At 40.8% G+C, this 17427-nt stretch overlaps 2 long non-coding RNA genes across 4 annotated transcripts in view; both read left to right on the forward strand.

Annotated features, from left to right (window-relative positions):
• Positions 1 to 6675, forward strand: part of LOC121662637 — a 13244-nt gene extending 6569 nt beyond the window's left edge. The window contains exons 1-3 of one of the 2 annotated variants that reach the window (XR_006015355.1): positions 50 to 445; positions 4576 to 4612; positions 6484 to 6675. This is a non-coding gene — a long non-coding RNA (uncharacterized LOC121662637). Of the gene's footprint in view, positions 1 to 49; positions 446 to 4575; positions 4613 to 6483 lie in introns of those variants that run through there. The other variant, XR_006015356.1, reaches the window with a different exon arrangement.
• Positions 6676 to 14474: 7799 nt separating this feature from the next.
• LOC121662639 overlaps positions 14475 to 17427 on the forward strand; it is a 59582-nt gene continuing 56629 nt past the window's right edge. For both annotated transcript variants that reach the window (XR_006015357.1, XR_006015358.1), the window contains exons 1-3: positions 14475 to 15591; positions 15724 to 15897; positions 15989 to 16095. This is a non-coding gene — a long non-coding RNA (uncharacterized LOC121662639). The remainder of the gene's footprint in view (positions 15592 to 15723; positions 15898 to 15988; positions 16096 to 17427) is intronic.

A 17427-nucleotide genomic window follows, 5' to 3' on the forward strand; every position in this document is an offset into this window, starting at 1 on the left:
AGCAAGGACGTCCCTTCCGGGACTATGCTTGCTAACCTATGACACCCTCCATAATACATACAGAAAATGTGTGTATCATTACAGAAGAGACAATATGAATGGCTAATTCACTGACCATTTCTTTCTAGAAATCTATGTTCAGACTACCTTTTCATAGAGGAGGTAAAGGATGTATATTACAAAACACACCTGTCTGCTTAGCATGGTGACAAATGCCTGGCATGTGTTTAAAGAGGAGATTGGGAAGATGATTCAGTGATCAGAAAAGTGAACTGCAATGAGATTTAATAGTTCTATACTGAGGATTCCCAAGGGATGTTTTAAGATCTAAATGTCAACTCTATACCTGCAGTGAAGAGGACATCCCTGAAAGCTGGGCATTAGTCCTTTGATGCCACTACAGTTACTGGGCAACCATAAGTGTTGCCATGAAAGTGAAAAATGGGTAAGCAAATCAATTTAATTTTTAATTACATTCTCTTGAGACAGACACATTTGCTTCACTTTTATTAATAACATTGCTAAAAATATATGTGTCCTGCAACATCTTTTCATGTGAGGATGATGGACCTAACGTGTACATTTCCTCTCTAAATTCTCTCCTGCATTGCAATCAACATCAGGGGTTTTATTTACATTTCCATGGCTTTTTCATTTTCAAACTTGCTCACTAACTTAGTCAATTAGTGCGTGTCATTATACACCAAGGCCAAGGAGATACTCTTTTTAAATGCAACATAGAAAATCATTAACCCTCTTACTTTTCTTGTTACAGTTCAAATTTCCACATATTTTCATTGCAGATGCAGTTAGACAGCAATAAGTTTCCCAAGGAAAAGTTGAGCTATGGCATGTGGCCAAGCTAATTGTTTAGCTGAATACAGGAACAAGATGAACAAGCCAAGTAATCATCCTAGAACACAGTGGTCCCAAAGAGAGCTCTGTGTTTACAGGGACCTGCATCTTCCAAAGTTAATTTGGAAAGGTTTCCTATTGCATATTTCAATAGAAAACAAAATGCAGTTTCTAATTTACTTTCCCTGAATAAGAACCTTAAAATGTTGACAAGTGCTGTAAACGTCATCTGCTTGGGATGTGCCCTGTATACAGTGATAATACGGGAAATTTCTTGCAGAAAATTCTAATATCTTCAACATTAATCCAAAATCAGTGGAGCTCCCTCTGCAGAACTGGGTGGTTTGAGTTTGTTTTTTTTTTTTTTTGTCCACCCAAAATGTGATATTGTGTCAATTTTTTTTTCTAATTAAACAATACTGGAGAAAAGACAGAAGTAGCAAGATAATTGGCACACACCCCAGTGTGAGCATAGGCATTCAATTTACTAACCAGCCCATCACACTTAGGTCTTAGGAAATAACTCATTGCTTCCAAAGAAGTTCAGATTTTTTTTTCTGTAAATCTCAGATGTGGAAAATCTGCATGAGAATTTCACAACGTTATATTGCCAAGCACCTGGAAAATAGATAACTCTTCTACACAAATTTCTCTTCTTAGATAAGGCTGGGCTCATAGCATGGTACACAGAGTGATGGGCCAAACTTTGCAGCCTTCTTAAATATGTCTGACTCTTCTATTCTTTTAAAACTTCATCACTGGTAAAGCAAAAAAACTTCTTGCAACCGTCTTCCCTCCCTGACAATTACTCCAGCCCCCTGATGCATTCACCTCTCTTCTCTGTGGGGATTTTGCTGTGTCTCTGTCACTGTGCGTATTCCACATATTTATGGCATTCTGTTTCCTACTTCAGATAGCTTTCATCCTGCGGAATATAGATCTTATATAAATATATACCTATAAAGTATATTTTCCTCCATTATCTCTAATTGTGTCATTTTTAGACATAAAAAATATGTCACAGGTGCAGGGTATGATATTTACTTGAAACTGGGCCAACCAGTGTGCTAGGCAGATGGAGCTCAAGTTTTGTCACTGGTAGGCTTTTTTTACTTTTTCTTAAAGACTTTGCAGGTGTAAATGAGGTCCCAATTTTAATAGTAATCCTGAAGGGATTTGGGTTAAAATATGATGTGATCACATATGAGAACAGAACTTGGTCTGCTGTCTTCAGTGGCTTTAAGGAAAGAAAGAAATTGGTGCCTATTGCTCAGGTTGGCACTTAAAAGAATAAGAAACATTGCCAATAACACATTTGGCCTGAGGATATGACAGTTCTTCAGAAACACTGATAATTAGTCTCATGGTACTCTTCTGTGTAGTTCGTACAAGCTTCTGTTATTCTTATTTTACAAAATACAGGGAAACACAGAGGGTTAACCTGTCACTCCAAGAGCCTTCAAATCAGTGGCAGAAATACAAATGGCATTGCCCTCACCCTTGCCTAATGTCAGATCCCATTGCAGGAATTAAAACCTGAGATTTTGAGTGATTTAGAGCATGAGTGTGGCAGTGTCATCATTCCAAGAGTCCTGTTGAAAACAAAGGGAATACCAAGAATAGTATCAGCAAAGCACAAACCTAATACCTTCTGATTTTTTTGCCTCAAGAAGCCATGTTCTGTTTCCTGTGAAGTCTGAACAAGATTTTTAGAAAAATCATTCAGTGCAGGTCAGCACTGTATTATTTATTAATGTACTCACCATATGGAAGGATGAAGTCAAAGAAGTAACAGTATTCTCTAGGTTTGGCCTGAAAATTCCCCTTTCAAACAAACAAAACAAAACAAAAAAGCATCCCCAAAATAAATTAAAAGAACATAAAGCAACAGCAATAAGGTACTCTAGGGGAAGTTTTATAAGCCCATTACCATACACGCTTCAAGGCCTTAAGGGGAAAAAGACCTTGTTGATGTGCTTGGAATAGCTATGGAAAATATGCCCACTTGGGCTTTACTGCGTAATTAAATGCTCTATAAATTGTTGATGTACCACGATGGCACACGAGAGAATAGAAAAAAAGAGTATTACATGGAACCATTGCTTCAAACCAGTTGTCTCCTTCCTCAGATTAGCTGACGTTTTCACCTCCTAAAAGGAAGCTAAATGATGTATGAATGAGAGAAGGCGCAGACAGCCAAAAGTATTACAGTTAGAATTTCGCTGCTGTGTTTTTTAAAGCATAAAATTGCCATGGATAGTGCAGCTTGGGGGGAAAAGTTTATTTCTGAAACTCAGTCTCAATGAAAGGATATTTTGAAGTCACAGTCTTATCCTGAAAGATGTCACAGTCTTATCCTGAAATTTATTTTTTTCCATCTCTCCTTCTGCTGAAAATCATTTGACTTCTGAGAAATACAGGGATGGGCAAAAAAGAACAGTGAGTTACTCTCATTTGCACTCAGACTTTCATTGTAAGGGATTTGCTAGAGCATATCTTGCTGCCTTCCACAGGATACAATCAGAATTGTCCACTCATTATTTGTGGCCTCTGACATAAGTAGTCAAGAGATTCAAATCACCATGAGATTTTTTTGCCTCACGTTTGTCATAGAAAAGCTTAATTTTTTATATCATTTTTTCAAAAGGAAATAAAAATGAAACATTTCTTTTCAGATTGCTTTTAGCTAAAGTGTCCTTCCAATGGCTAAATACAATAGTATTGTTTCCTGAAGCACTGACTTTTGAATCATGGACAATGGAATGCATTTCTCTGTAGCACATTTCCCCTGGGGATCTCTGTTACCAGGGATCTGTTTTGTTTACTTCTGGATATGGGTCTCTGGAGACTCATAGATAATGTGTTGATTATTGTCTGACTGTCTATGAGGTTTTTCAAGGACACTGGGATATTTTGATAGTAGTCCAGAGAATACGGTCAGGCAAGGCAATGAAGACTGATGAAGTGCTTATGCATTGCCTTGCTGAAAGAAAAGTATTATTAAAATTGAAAAGACTTGGAACAATCATTCTAACAATAATTTGCCTGTGCCCTATGAAACAAACAAATATGTACGTGCCAATATTGTGAATTTCATAATGTGTTATTTTGATGATGCATATCGAAATGAGAAGTCGACATTTCCAAATGCATTCAGTGAAAAACAATCAAAAAACCACACCAACACACACACACACAGACAAAACACACAGACAAAGAAAGACAGGGTAACTTTGTCTTGTTTTTTATAAACCACATGTGGAAATGATGGAATTTCCCTAAACTGTTCAGGTCTTTCTGTGTTTTATTCCTCTCTGTAACAGATGCTGACCGTACACTTCGCAGGGGACAGACACTTGGCTTTCAGCACTGGAAGCATGGGGACTTATCCTGGTCTCATAAACACTTTTGAAAACTTACTGTGCTTGCCGTGGCCATCTGTCAGTGATACCCAAAACATTCTTTCTGTTCAGATATTTTTTTAAATCCCATCCATTTCTGAAAAGAAATAACCACCATCTGCCTTTGTTTTCTGACAAAACCAAAATTGACGAAGTATAGGACATAGTAAAAAGTGGAGAGTCCTTCCAGATGTCAGATTGTAAGAATTTCATTTTGGGGACAGAGAGGAAATTTGAAATGAAAAGCTAAAAAAAAAAAAAACAAAAAGCCCAGCATTTATTTGTTGTAATTCTAACACTCCCTCCGTGTTTTTAACAGTGATTTGGAAGAAAGAGGGGTGATCCACATTCTTCAGGTGAGTTTGCAACAGGATTACTGCAGTGCCAAGTGTTCAAAGCCCAAACAGAAGAGGAAGGGAGTGAGGACTGCTGCAGTGCTGAGCAGCCAAACAGTTTCATGGATCAGTGGTTCATTCAGCACAAAAAAAGCACAAAGAAGATAAGCAGAGATGAAACTGAGATAATAGTGGTTTTCCCCATGTGGGTGATGAGGAAAATGAATTATCCTGAAGATATTTTCAGGGATGAAAGGGGGGACAAAGCAGTGGAGATAACATCCTGACTGGAGTTTGATCCAAGGGTGAGGGCTGAAAGAGGGCAGAGCCTTAGTTTCTAGATTCAGGAGACTGCAGGCAGCAAGCCTGAGATGAACTTTCAATAACACCCATGCAGGCTTTGAGTGGTCAGAGGGTAAAATAGTGACCTGTTCTTGATTAAGGAGAGCTGAGAAATTTTACAGTATCAAGTCATGCACGACCTCATGGATGAAGTACCTGGCCTTTTCCTTGGGTTAATTCATAGTAAATATTTTGGTAGTATTTTAAACATTCTCATTCCTGTGTGTGGCTATTCACTCCCGTGTTTTACTATTCATGGCATCATTTCATGCCATGAATAGTAAAAACATCCCTTGGATATGATAAATCCATTTGAGGGCTATTTCTTGCAGCACTTTGTGCACAGTTTTCCCTGACTTCATAGTTTGCAAAAGAGGGTTGTTGTGAATTGGTTCACTAATAGTTTCACAATGTCATTGGCAGGACAACCAGGTGTGGGTCAAGAACTATAAAGCGGTGTTGAGTTAGTGTAGTTTTGTTAGTACTAAGCTGAAAGTAAGTCACAAAGAGTAGATCAAAGGCTTTACTGGACACTTAAACGGATGAAAATACAAGTTTAGGTGATGTCTCTCCAATAGGAAGTCTGAAGATTAGTAATGAACTTAAAACTCAGCAAACAGCAAATTATTTATTATAGCAAGAGTTTATTGTGCCTATCTCTTTGCTGAGTCTTGCCTTTAGCTGCCTAGTGGAGTTTTCTGGGTAAGAGATAAAAGTGAAGGGAAATAACTCACTCCTAATGAGCTACAGGTAATTGCAGAAATAAGTGATTACCATGAGATGACTTCTTACTGGAGAAGTACAGAATTTTGTCCTTCTTGACAGATCAGAAGACTGAAGTCAATCCAGAATATCTTTTAGACGCCTAAACTTTAACTGACTTCACTGGAAGTATGTGTGGGAGAGCTGAAATTAGATGACAAACACTTATTCAGTTCCTGACTTAACAGTTTAAAGGAATGATTTTACTTCTTGTTTGGAGAAGGTGATTTCATAGAGACTTCTCTTTCATGGCTTTCACCACACTCTCAGAAGCAGCTCCTATATAAGCATATACTTGTTCCTTAGATGAAGAGGCAAAGCTAGATTAAGCCTGGGAACTTTGTGTAAAGCTATGATACGCCAAATCATGTCTTCTTGTGACAGAAAACCCTCAGGCCCTGGGCTCTTTAGGTGATCTTGGATGTGTTCTACAGCCCTGACAGTTTTAGGGTGTGTTGTGTTCTCTGTACTGTTGCTCCTGACCTGCTCCTGACCACAAGATGAGTTTAGTCCCTTGCCTGCCCTGTGCCTGCATCCTTATTTGCTCCTGGGGTGGATGCTCAGGAAAAGCCACCTGTTGTCAGAATAACTCCTTTGGGAGACCCACAGTGACAAAAAACAGCAGACATAGTGATGGGGGTAGATGAATTGCCTTGATGGGCTCAGGTATTCCCAGGATGTGAAGGGATGCTGTTTTTTAAACCATACATATGAGGAGCAGAGTTCAGGATGCAAAAGTGAGTAATCGTGAGATCGTATGAACTCATATCATATTTCTTTTTCTCTAGGGCCACGGATCATTTGCTATGAGATTGAACTGGGGTCAGATGAAGAATTTGCACTAACCCAGCACTCCAGCTGTCTTGAGCAGTGCTTGAGTTGCTCAGAACCATAAAGTGTAGTGAGCCATAGAAAATACAACTAACACTGAGAGCCAGAAACAAAATATATCAATAAAAACATATGACTTTGAGAAATGATTTCTTGCCCTGGTTCTGAAAACCCAACACCTACCCTTAAAAGAGGCTTTACACACACAATTCATACACTTTGCCAATATAAAAGTTATTAAGAAGGAAAGGGCAGCCAAAATTGGGGTTGCGGGTTTAGGTGTTGTTTTTTTTTCCAGAAAATCTAATCCCAGAGTGAGGACGAAAATGTTTCAAATATTAAGGAAGGAAGAAATGAATGCATTAAGCTGTAGGAAATTTGGACATAAATATCTTGGCTCATATGTAGCATTCATCTGCATTGGATCCAAGTTTCTGTAGCCTCAACTGGAACTGGAACACTACAAAGATGTGAAGCTTCAATATGACCGTATGCTTTGGGATAATCGCTGGCATCATGTGCAGGGCTGCAGCCTTCTTCAGTCCAGGAAAAACCAAAACCTTTTTTATATTATTTATTTTATTTATATTATTTTTTATATTTATTTTATATTATTTTATAACTAGCCAGTGGCCTAACTCATTCCCCTCCCTCAGTGGGGGTCCTTGCATTTGGCTGTCATGAACTTTTACAACATAATTTGAAAATCAAGCATGAAAAGGGTTAGAAAAAGCAGTCAGACATGTAAGTCAGATAAGACTGATCTAGAGTATAAAGAATTATATAATATTTGCTTGTCCTGTGGTGACTGTGATTTTAAGAAGACTTTAATTGGTTAAGACCTCTTTAACTGCTGAATAAGCAAAGAACAAAAATATTATCTCTTCCCACAAGAGTGAACATCTGTAGCCTGCACACCTTAAATTCTTTACTTATTGTGAGGTAGATGTTTTTAAAAATTACACAGGTATTTCAGATGTCTCTTAATTTTTCTGATTAAATGAATAATCTATTGCAAGTCATCTCATAAATTATTTTATCTTGCAAGATTTCCTACATCCTTCACCTTTCCTTTCTGGGCACATACATCAAGAAAAACGGTACTGAATACCTGTAATTTGGGCTAGAATTAGCTTGTCTGATATGCTGCAGAAATATGCTTTAGATAAGGGAAAAATATTTAAGAATTAATTCTAGGTTTCTGTATATGTGGGATTTACTCTCCATGCTGCCCTAAGCATTGAGGTAGGAAAACTCAAAGAATGGTAATTTTTAAGAAAGTCTACATTGAAAACACAATTTTTATTTCGATCACTGTACTGCTCCAGATATAATCGGCATTAAAATTCTTTCCTGTAATGTGGCTAGTTTTATAGTTAAAATAATCAGGAAAATGCATATATATAATAAGAAGGAATAAATAAGAGTAGGGGAAAACTGCTGCGGCTGTACTGCTGTCAGGACATAGCCATAGAAATTTCACAGGTAGTTATTACTGCATTTTACATTCTGTTGGAATGAGATAGTTTTGAAATTATAATGATGCTCAGATAGTAAAACTGAGTAGAGCTCCAGCATTTATGAAGCAGGTAGTAATCTTCTCTTCACTCTGATGGTGTTTGCAAAGTTGATCAACCCTCCCAGAACAAATCACTGGGAATAACCTGGATTTCACATTGGTTCGTTTTCAGCGCAGCCACCACTCTGGATGGTGCAATCAGAGGAGCAAAGGATAAAGAAGGGATAGGGAGTGCGTAGGGCAGAGGAAATTTCAGAAGAAATGTATATAAAACAAGAATTTATTGCTATTATTAATAATCTAATCCAATAAGCAAATAACAGTTCAGACCTAATAATTATGTAAGAAAGGAGGAGAATACTTCAATGCAGAAAAAGTTTCAGCAATAATATAATAATGATAGCTATACAGTTACAATTATTATTCTCTCCCTGTTTAATTTCTAGACCCCTTCTGCCTCACTCTTTCCCTGCTCCTCTGAGTCCTAAGGTTGATGGTTTCGTTTTGGTGATTGGTGGTGATGAAGAAGCTCTGGCCCACTGCCAACATCTGGAAGTACATGATGTTCATGGTGGTGTTTTCCTCTCCCTCTTATCAAGACACACGTGGGGCCACATTTATGTATTTCCTAACATATTTTTACACCTTACTCTTTTTTCATTGCTCTGCCACTCCACATTACATCTGAATATACGATATAGGGCGCATTTTACATGTGTTAGAAGTACTCGCTCTTTGTTCTCTCTGTTACCCCTAAAGCCAGGTTTGGCTGGCTCCAGCTTGTCTACCTTGTGCAGGTTGCAGTGGTCAAGGAAAGCTCAGCTAGGGCAAGCCCTTCCTCTGAGACCTAAAGAGCTCAGTACAAAGGCTGTGGCTTCTTAGTGACAATGGCAATACTCTATTACAGGTTTGCATGGTAATAACCTGCCCATTTTCTGCAGTCCATTTCCCTTGTGCAACAGCCAGCTGTTGCAGTAGGGATGTTTGAAGGCACATCCTGCCCACCCTTTTAGTATCCCCCTATGGGTCTGTTGTGAATTTTCTTTATAAGAAACCTTTCTGTCAGACATTATTCCAGGGAAGAAAAAGTCTTTCAGAGAAAGTTGACTTAAACCAGCCTTTATCTTTGTTCTTTAGATCTCCCAAACTAACTGTGTGCTCCATCTCTTAAGGACCAACTGGAAAAAAAGGAAGAAAGTGAATTCACTATGTTTGTCACATATGATAAGATCCATAGAAAGGACAATATCTTCTTCTAAAATGTCTGTAGGAGACCAAGCACAAGAAGGTGCTCATGTGGTTGGAATCTCATCCAAATTAGTTGGCAGGGGAACACTAATAAATCAGATTAGACAGGTAAACCTACTGTTTCTATAATTTTTAATTAAATTAGCTTTCTTTCTCTCTGTTGAAGATATTCCAAGGTGTCCAGTGGTGAGTCACTTCATCTCAACCACCCACCCAAAGAAGAGGAAAGATAAAATGCAGATGAAAGGGAGCACAGCTCACAAAGGGCCTGCGAGTATTGAGAAGGGTTTATGTGATAAATCCTTGTAAATATAACTTTATCAGAGAATCATTCTCATAGAATAATTTAATTTGGAAAAAAAAAATCATCAAGTTCAACTGTAAAATTATGCTGAGTTTTATTATTTTATTATGTCCCTGGTCCTCTGCCAGGCAAGCCTATGCTAATTCCAGCACTGGAATCTTGCTCCTGAGCTTCCAGCAGAGCTGGGCTATTCCTGGTGGTGTGGGCACCGGGGCTGGCCATGCACACACACACGGGGCAGGGGGCCCCACCCCACCCACATACAGCTTTCCCTGTTCTCCCACCACTTCCCCACATGGTTGTTCGGAGCCAGCCAGCCATTCCTCCGGTGTCCTGCAGCAGCTCAGTACTGCCAGTTTTACCTAAATAACTTAGTGTCCCAACTTGACTTGAGTGTTTTCTTAAGGACGGTTTAGAAAAAACCACAGGGCTGTCTACAGGCAGAAAGGGACCCAAATCAGGAAAGTGTCTTGTGGTAGTGACACTTGCTCTCCAAGATGTGTTTTTCTTGTACACTGGTGGAAGGAAAGTGCTGTGAGACTGTGACCTGGCCCTGAGGAGGTTTGTAACCACCCTCTCTGCCAACTTCTGTGAGCTTCTCTTCTTGGGACTGTTTCTGGCTGAAAGGCAATCGCAGTATTTATCCCACCAGCAGCATTAGGGAGCTAATGTTCTTTGAGCTTCAAACCATGGAGATAAGCGCATGATGGAAGTTCCTTTGCAAACAGAAGTTGTTGGAAGAGACAAGATGTAATTAGCAGATAAAGGGTTGCATAAAGGAGTATGCAACAGGCTATGTCCTGAGAACAAGCATCTCCCAATGTTTGTGCATCCCAGGGAGGCTCAGAATATTTTGCACAATTATTATGATCAGATAATTCAAAAGCCTGGGAAGGAATGTGAATAAAGAGTGCAGATAAAATCACCCAGGGACTAATACACAAGAACAGATACTCTATTGGTATGCAAGTGGTGAAAAATACTAAACAGATATATTAGTTTTGTCTACAGTGAAGAAAAATATCAAAGCTGATGTTGTGCTCTTTATGAGCTTGGTACTCTGTGGCTGGTCCCAGTAGAACTTAGGGTGCAAATTTCAGAAGGAAATGCATTTCTGGAATGAGGTGAAGAAGGATTATAAGGGATAAAAGAGCAAAGAATCATAGAAATGATTACTTCTGATGCTCTGAGAATAATAAATAAATTCTCTGATTAAAAGTGTAGAGTAATTCCAGTGCACAGAACTAGTCTGTTCATCAAGCAGATAAAATCTAATAATAATCAGTAACAGACTCAGGTGATGCCTGGGAGCAAATCCTGCTGCTTTCTTTGAGCTATACCAGTGAATACTGGCAAACACTGGTGATGGGATGAACTGTTACAATCAGGGAACATTACATACAGTTGGATTGTGAGAGCAGATTTTTTTTTGCCACATGCTAAATATGAAAGCTCCTGTGTTCTTATACAATACCCAGTGACTATGCTGGAGGTTTGATAGCAATATCCTGTTACTTGCACATCTAAATGCTTTCAAGTTGTGGTAATGACCAGTGTGCTAACAATCAGGTGGAATGGCCTGTGCCATTTCTATTTCTAAGTGTCTATTTCCCTGCAACAAGCCAATTACTTGCAGCAGAGAACCACCACGTGACCCACACAAATCATCAGGAGGCATTAAGAGTAACTGGGATTTTCACTTGTTATTTCAATTACCACTCTTAATTCTGAATGCTGGCTGTCCAGTGTGCTGGGATAGCATCAAACACAGCATTTGCAAAGATGTGCTTTAGACTAGGCTGCGTGAATGAAATGCAATATTGAATGAATGGAATTGCCTCCAGTCTGGATAATTACCGTCGCACTGTTTATGGCATTCAGTGAAGCAAGACAGTATTTGGGTGACACTTTGGCTCTGGCAGGGTATCTCTAGGGGACACAGAGTAACAGCCAGTGCAGCGGGATGCATTTCTCTATACTGCTTGCTGATACAATCCCTGTAAGTGAGTCTATTACATCCACTAGAACAGCTTCTACTCATGTAACTGGTGAAGGATTAATCCATGCAAGGAAAACACTCTGTGGTCTTGCCTCTTCTTCAAGCTTTTGAGAAGCTAGCATCCAAAGTCCATGCCTTCTTTGGAGGCACAAAAGAATACTTCACAGTTAAGGGCTCTGACTTTTACCTATGTAGTCAAAATCTGGTTCCTGATTATTTCTGAATGTTAATTGTTCCTTGATGCTAAATTACTAGGGAATTATTTTATAACCAACCAGTGGCCTAACTCATTCCCCTCCCTCAGTGGGGGTCCTTGCATTTGGCTGTCATGAACTTCTACCATATAATTTGAGAATCAAGCATGAAAAGGGTTAGAAAAAGCAGTCAGACATATTTTCCCCATTAACAGGATTTAGCAGTTAGATATTAAAGCAATCAAGACTAATCTTTCATTTATATTATTATAGTCTTTACAATGACCTTTTAGGTGAAAAAAAAAATCAGTGCATATGTTGGGTATTAGCATTTCTCTAAACTTATTTTCTCTCCTTGCAGTTTTCTTCCACCTGCTTTCCACTGTTTTTCCTGATAGAAGAGGAAATGCAAAATCATTCCTTAAAATGGCCTTCTCCTCAGAAAATTATTTGTTTTCTCTTTGTTTATGCATATGTAATGAACAGCCCCCTCCTGCTCGTGATAGAGGGCTCAAGGTTTTTGCCTCTGAAGTAAGGCATTTTAGTGCCAAGAGAGTAAGTAGATTTTTAAAACGGCTGGGAATTTGGGGTGCTGAATTCCCTTGAAAATCTGACTTTAGTGTTTCTATAAAAGTGTTTATGGCCCCAGTTGAGGCTCAGCTTATTTTTTGAGTTCTCGCCAACTGCTAGAATGGAGCCATTGAAAACTCATTTTCTAAATTAGCACTTTTAAAGGCTGCCCAAACCAACAGGAATTTTGTCTCTGTTATTGATTTATTTAAAATGAACTTAATGAGTCTAACTGTGGTGTTCAAAGGTAGTTATTAATTAGCTAAAGTTTTAACATAAAATGATCAATGGATTGAAGAGGAAAGAAATACAGTTAACTATTGATTGCTGGGATTAGGATATGGTAAACCATGGGAGACTTCCAGTCTGCCTCCTATTCAAAAGCCTGCCCTTGGTTTAGAGGAAACAGGAACAGATTATCTCTAGAACACTGTATGCCGATGGGAAAACACAGTCTCCTGGGAACCAGCAATACGTCAGTTTTGTTATTTATTAATTTTTTTCATCTGGGCTAACATTCTTCATTATTACAGCACATACGTCTTCAGACTTTCTCAAAAAGAGGAAGTCTCAGGCTGACTGAAACGCTGCGATTTTGATACTCCAGGCTGTGTTACCCCAGCTACCCCGCTCCCCGCCGGAGCCGGCCGGGCCCGGGGCGGGTGTGTGCGGCCCTCCCCGCGTGTGATGCCCGGGCGGTTCCCCGGCGGCTGTCCCGGCGCATCGCCCGCGCGTCTGCCCGGGGCCGGCGGGGCTGCCAGCCTTCGCCACCGCGCCTCGCCTCAAGGATCTGCGGACCCTGGCCCCGCAGCCGCTTCCCCGCCCCGCCCGGGGCTCGGCACGGGCCGCCAGGCACCTCCTGTGTCTGCCGAACGCAGCCCGAGGCCGCCGAACCCCGAGCCATGGTCTTGGTCGCCCTGCACAGCGCGGCCGCCAACACAGACCTGGCCCGGCTGCGGCAGCACTGGCGGCTGAACGAACACCGCATCAATGGCTACAACCGGGACAAACAGTAAGGGCAAACAGCAGGGCCTCAGCCTGTTCAAAACGTGGAATTTGTCACAATTATCTAAAGTCAGGGTGGTTTCTTTATGTATGTATTTTGCCTACTTTCAAGCCTAAGCAGCAAGAAAGCAGACAATCAGTGGAACAGGCAGCAGTTAGTATTCCTTAGCCAAGGACGTCCTGGAACTAACAACCTTTAAGGATGTAGTAAATCAAGATATTGTTGTGTCAGTAGAACAGACAGCAGTTAGCATCCCTTAATGAAGGACATCCTGGAACTAGCAGGCTTTAAGGCTGTAGTTAATCAAGATGTTGATGTATTTCTATGTATATACATTGCCAAGTTGGCAAAAGACTCAAGGTCCATGTATCCTATAGCTGTATTGTCATCATTATAATACTTAAATTCACACCTACAGGTTAAAAAGACCCCTGCCCAGGTGAAGACCCCTCCCCTAAGCATGCATAGAAGTTAGCTGTGATTACATAACCTGTATGGAAATTATTAACCAATCATAGTAGAGGGGCTGTACTTGGAAAGTTACTTATTCTGAACTTCGAGGTATAAATAATAGCATGGAAAGTCCGGTGGAGTGTGCTTGATTTATGAAATACCACTGAGCACCCAGGAACGTGTAACTCTGAAACACTTATCAGTGTCTTTCTCAAGTGTGCAACAACTGGCTTGCTGCACACCAGGTAACAAACCCAATTTTGCAGAGAACACCCCATCCTGGCTGGAAGAGCCAGCCAAGCCTAGTACTGTGCCTGGCAATAGGGCCAGCCCCAGAGCACCAGCCTTACAGGAGCCCTGCCTGAGCTGAGTACGAGACAGTGAAAGCCCCACTCTGCTCTGGCCTGCCTTGCCCTGCTCTGCCAGCCTGGGCCCTGTACTTGATCTTTTTCTTGTCCCATCCCTGTTCATCCAAGTGTTCAGGCTGGATGGGGCTCTGAGCATCCTGGTCTAGTGGAAGGTGTCCCTACCTATGGCAGGGGGTTGGAACTAGACGGTCTTTAAAGTCCCTTCCAACCCAAACCATACTAAGATTTGATGATTCTGTGGAGCTCATCAGGCCTTCATTCAAGCAGAGACAGATCCTTCCCAGGTGCCGGACTGAGCAGCTTGGTTTAGCAGAAAGACAACACAGCTTCTAACAGTGCTGTTAGAAGTCCCACCCTGTCTGTCTCTGGGATAAAACTGGTGAAGCACTGATGGGGAAGAAAACCCAGGGGCAGACACTGATTCTGCACTCTCTGTAGACTTAGACATCCTCCATTGCTAAGCACTGTTTACCCTAAGCCAAGAACATTTCAGTATCTCATGCTTTGCCAGTGAGAAAATACACAAAAAGCTGGGAAGGAGCAGAGCCAGGTCAATATTCTGGAAGGGGATTTGGCATCGGTCAGTGGGTTGTGAGCAACTGTATTGTACATCACAGGTTTTTCTTGGGATTTTTAATTTGCCATTATTATTATTATTATATTTATTTTATTTCCTTTGTACCAACTTTCGGGTGAGGGAAGCCATGCAGACAATCAATGTGATCTATAGAGCAAGCTTCGTTTATTGGCAATACAGAGGCACCTATATAGTGTCAGTATATATGCTTGTCAGTTCTTGATTGGTTTAAGCTTACAAAAGCACATTCTTACTTCTACATCATTGGGTTAGATAAAAGACTACATTTGGCAAACTTTATGTTTTGTTTTGAGAGATCAAAAATCTTCCTCCCTTCTCATGGTCAGTATATCTTATCAGCACAGGACTGTACCTCCTTAAAACTCCCTTTTTGTTTCTCAGGCCTGTTTCTCACACACGCACTTTCTCATGGAAGTTTTTTCTCATGCAGGCCTTTGCTTGCAGGCCTTTGCCTGCACAGCTGTTGATTTGTTCCCTTTATCAATGATCCATGTCCCTGATCCTCTAACCATTTTGCAACACCTTTGATCTATTTATCAATCTGTTTTAATTTAATTGTTATTAAAAGTTTCACTTTTGATTCTCCTCCCTGTTCCACTGGGGTGGGGAGGGAGAGGGTGTGAGACAGGGGCTGCATGGTGCTTAATTGCCATCTGGGCTTAAACCAGGACAACTGTGTATGTTTAATTTCTAGGACTCCTCCGCATCTTGCTTGCGTAAACGACCATGCAGATGTTCAGTTTCTAGCAGAAAAGAAGTGCAAGCTAAACCCTTGTGACAAATTCAATCAATCACCACTAATGAAGGTATGCAGAAGGGGCATATGTTCCCTAATCTTTGAAGACGCTCATACTTTCCAGTGTCGGGAAGATGTGGGAGTTCTGACAGTGAGGAACATAGATGTTAGAAGTTATTCCTCCTTTGTGTCTTGTTTCCAGGCAGTAGAGCACAAGCATGGGGACTGTGTAGCTATTCTGCTGGAACACGGTGCCAACCATGACCTCAGAGGTGCAAGCAGTAACACCGCCCTTCACTTTGCTGTCATGGGTTCTAACAAATCTCTAGTGGAGCTGTAACTTGAGCACAGTGCAGATATTGATGCTAAGAGTGAAGTAAGCTTGGAGTTTGTGTAGAGCTCCTCTTCCCAAGTCAACTTGCTCGACTTCTCTCTGTTATTCTAAGAGATATGACTTCTCCTTTCAGTTTGGATAGACTCCGCTTATTCTTGCAATCGCTGAAAACCATGAAGAAATGGTCATGTTCCTTCTTCAAAAAGGAGCTCATGTGAATGCTCAGGATAATGTTTCCAGGTAAAAGGTTTGCCAAAAGTGCATGTGGGACTCCTTAGCACTGGTTGAGTTGGATTGAGGGGAGGCATAAGAATGAGCTTTGAAAAAGGACCAGGAGTCGCCCAGAAGGATCTTCTGTATGAAAGCAGACCTGTGCTTGGGTGCTCGCTTTCTTCAGGGAGTGATGTCCACACTGAAGACTGCAAGAAAGCATTGGTTGCAGTGCCACATGCCCACACGCATGTACACATGCAGGCATACAGGCCCTGAGTCTTCTCTGGGCAGGTGGTTGTCCTGGAGACCTCCTGAGGTCCCACCAACCTGAATTCTCTGACACTTGTAGGCATTTGGCTGTGCTTTCACTCTGCCTGTAGGAAAGGGGAAATGAAGTTTTTAAGGAGCAAAGAGGGATTAAAGTATTGGCTATGCAAAGTTTGTAGAAGCTGATGTATTTACTCTTATCTCTTGGATGCCCTAGGACCCCTCTTACAGTTGCTACTGGTTCTGGGAATAAGAAAACCATAAAACTTCTTCTTCACCATGGTGCTGTTTTTCCTGAGTCAGACATGGGAAACTACACAAGTCAAGCTTTGACCAAAATGGTTCAAAATGATGTGTAAGTGTTTTACATCCTTGTTAGAACAACTGTACTCTCTGAATGTCTGTGCTGATGTACATCCCTTTTCAGTAACAGCAGGAGGGTTTAATGAGGTGCTGAGAGCTTTGTAGAAGCTGAGCTCAGTAATGTCTTCTGATGTATCTCTTTCCATGTCAAGAGTAGATTTAGAAGTCGAGGAAAACTTTCTCCCTTCCACCCAGTTCTCTCTGAGAATTCACCTGTGTGCTTCCAAGTTCCACTGCACTCATTAGCAGCAACTACTTGCCTTCTGTTTCAGAGGGGATCTAACTGATATTCCCTGTGTGCTTAACTAGCCCGAGGAAAAAAGCCCTCTTTCACAGTGATAGTAGCCAGGGATGGGTGAATGTACTGCATTATGCTTGTGAGCATGCCTTGTCTAGCTATAAACAATTGCCTATGAACTCCTGTCACTGAATCTTGACTTCATTTCTCCTTCCCCGCCCCTTCTGGCAGCCTGCATCAATGGGAAGCAGGAGAAAAGGGAGCCTGTGTAAATTGTGGTGTAAGAACCCCTTTAGGAATAAAGCATGTTTGAAAATTGCTCTAACATCATGTGGTGCTCATTCCTTCTCTCCAGGCTTCTGGCACAGTATAAATGTTGTTCTAATGCACCATTCTGCACAGCAGCCTTGGTCTGGAGAACCAATTTCTTTTTTCTCTTTTCTTTTTTCTTTTCTTTTCTTTTCTTTTCTTTTCTTTTCTTTTCTTTTCTT

Source organism: Corvus kubaryi, unplaced genomic scaffold (assembly GCF_017639235.1).
Source record: "Corvus kubaryi isolate FWS band 111438036 unplaced genomic scaffold, C.kubaryi_AGA036_p1.0 37260, whole genome shotgun sequence".
Lineage (NCBI taxonomy): Eukaryota > Metazoa > Chordata > Aves > Passeriformes > Corvidae > Corvus > Corvus kubaryi.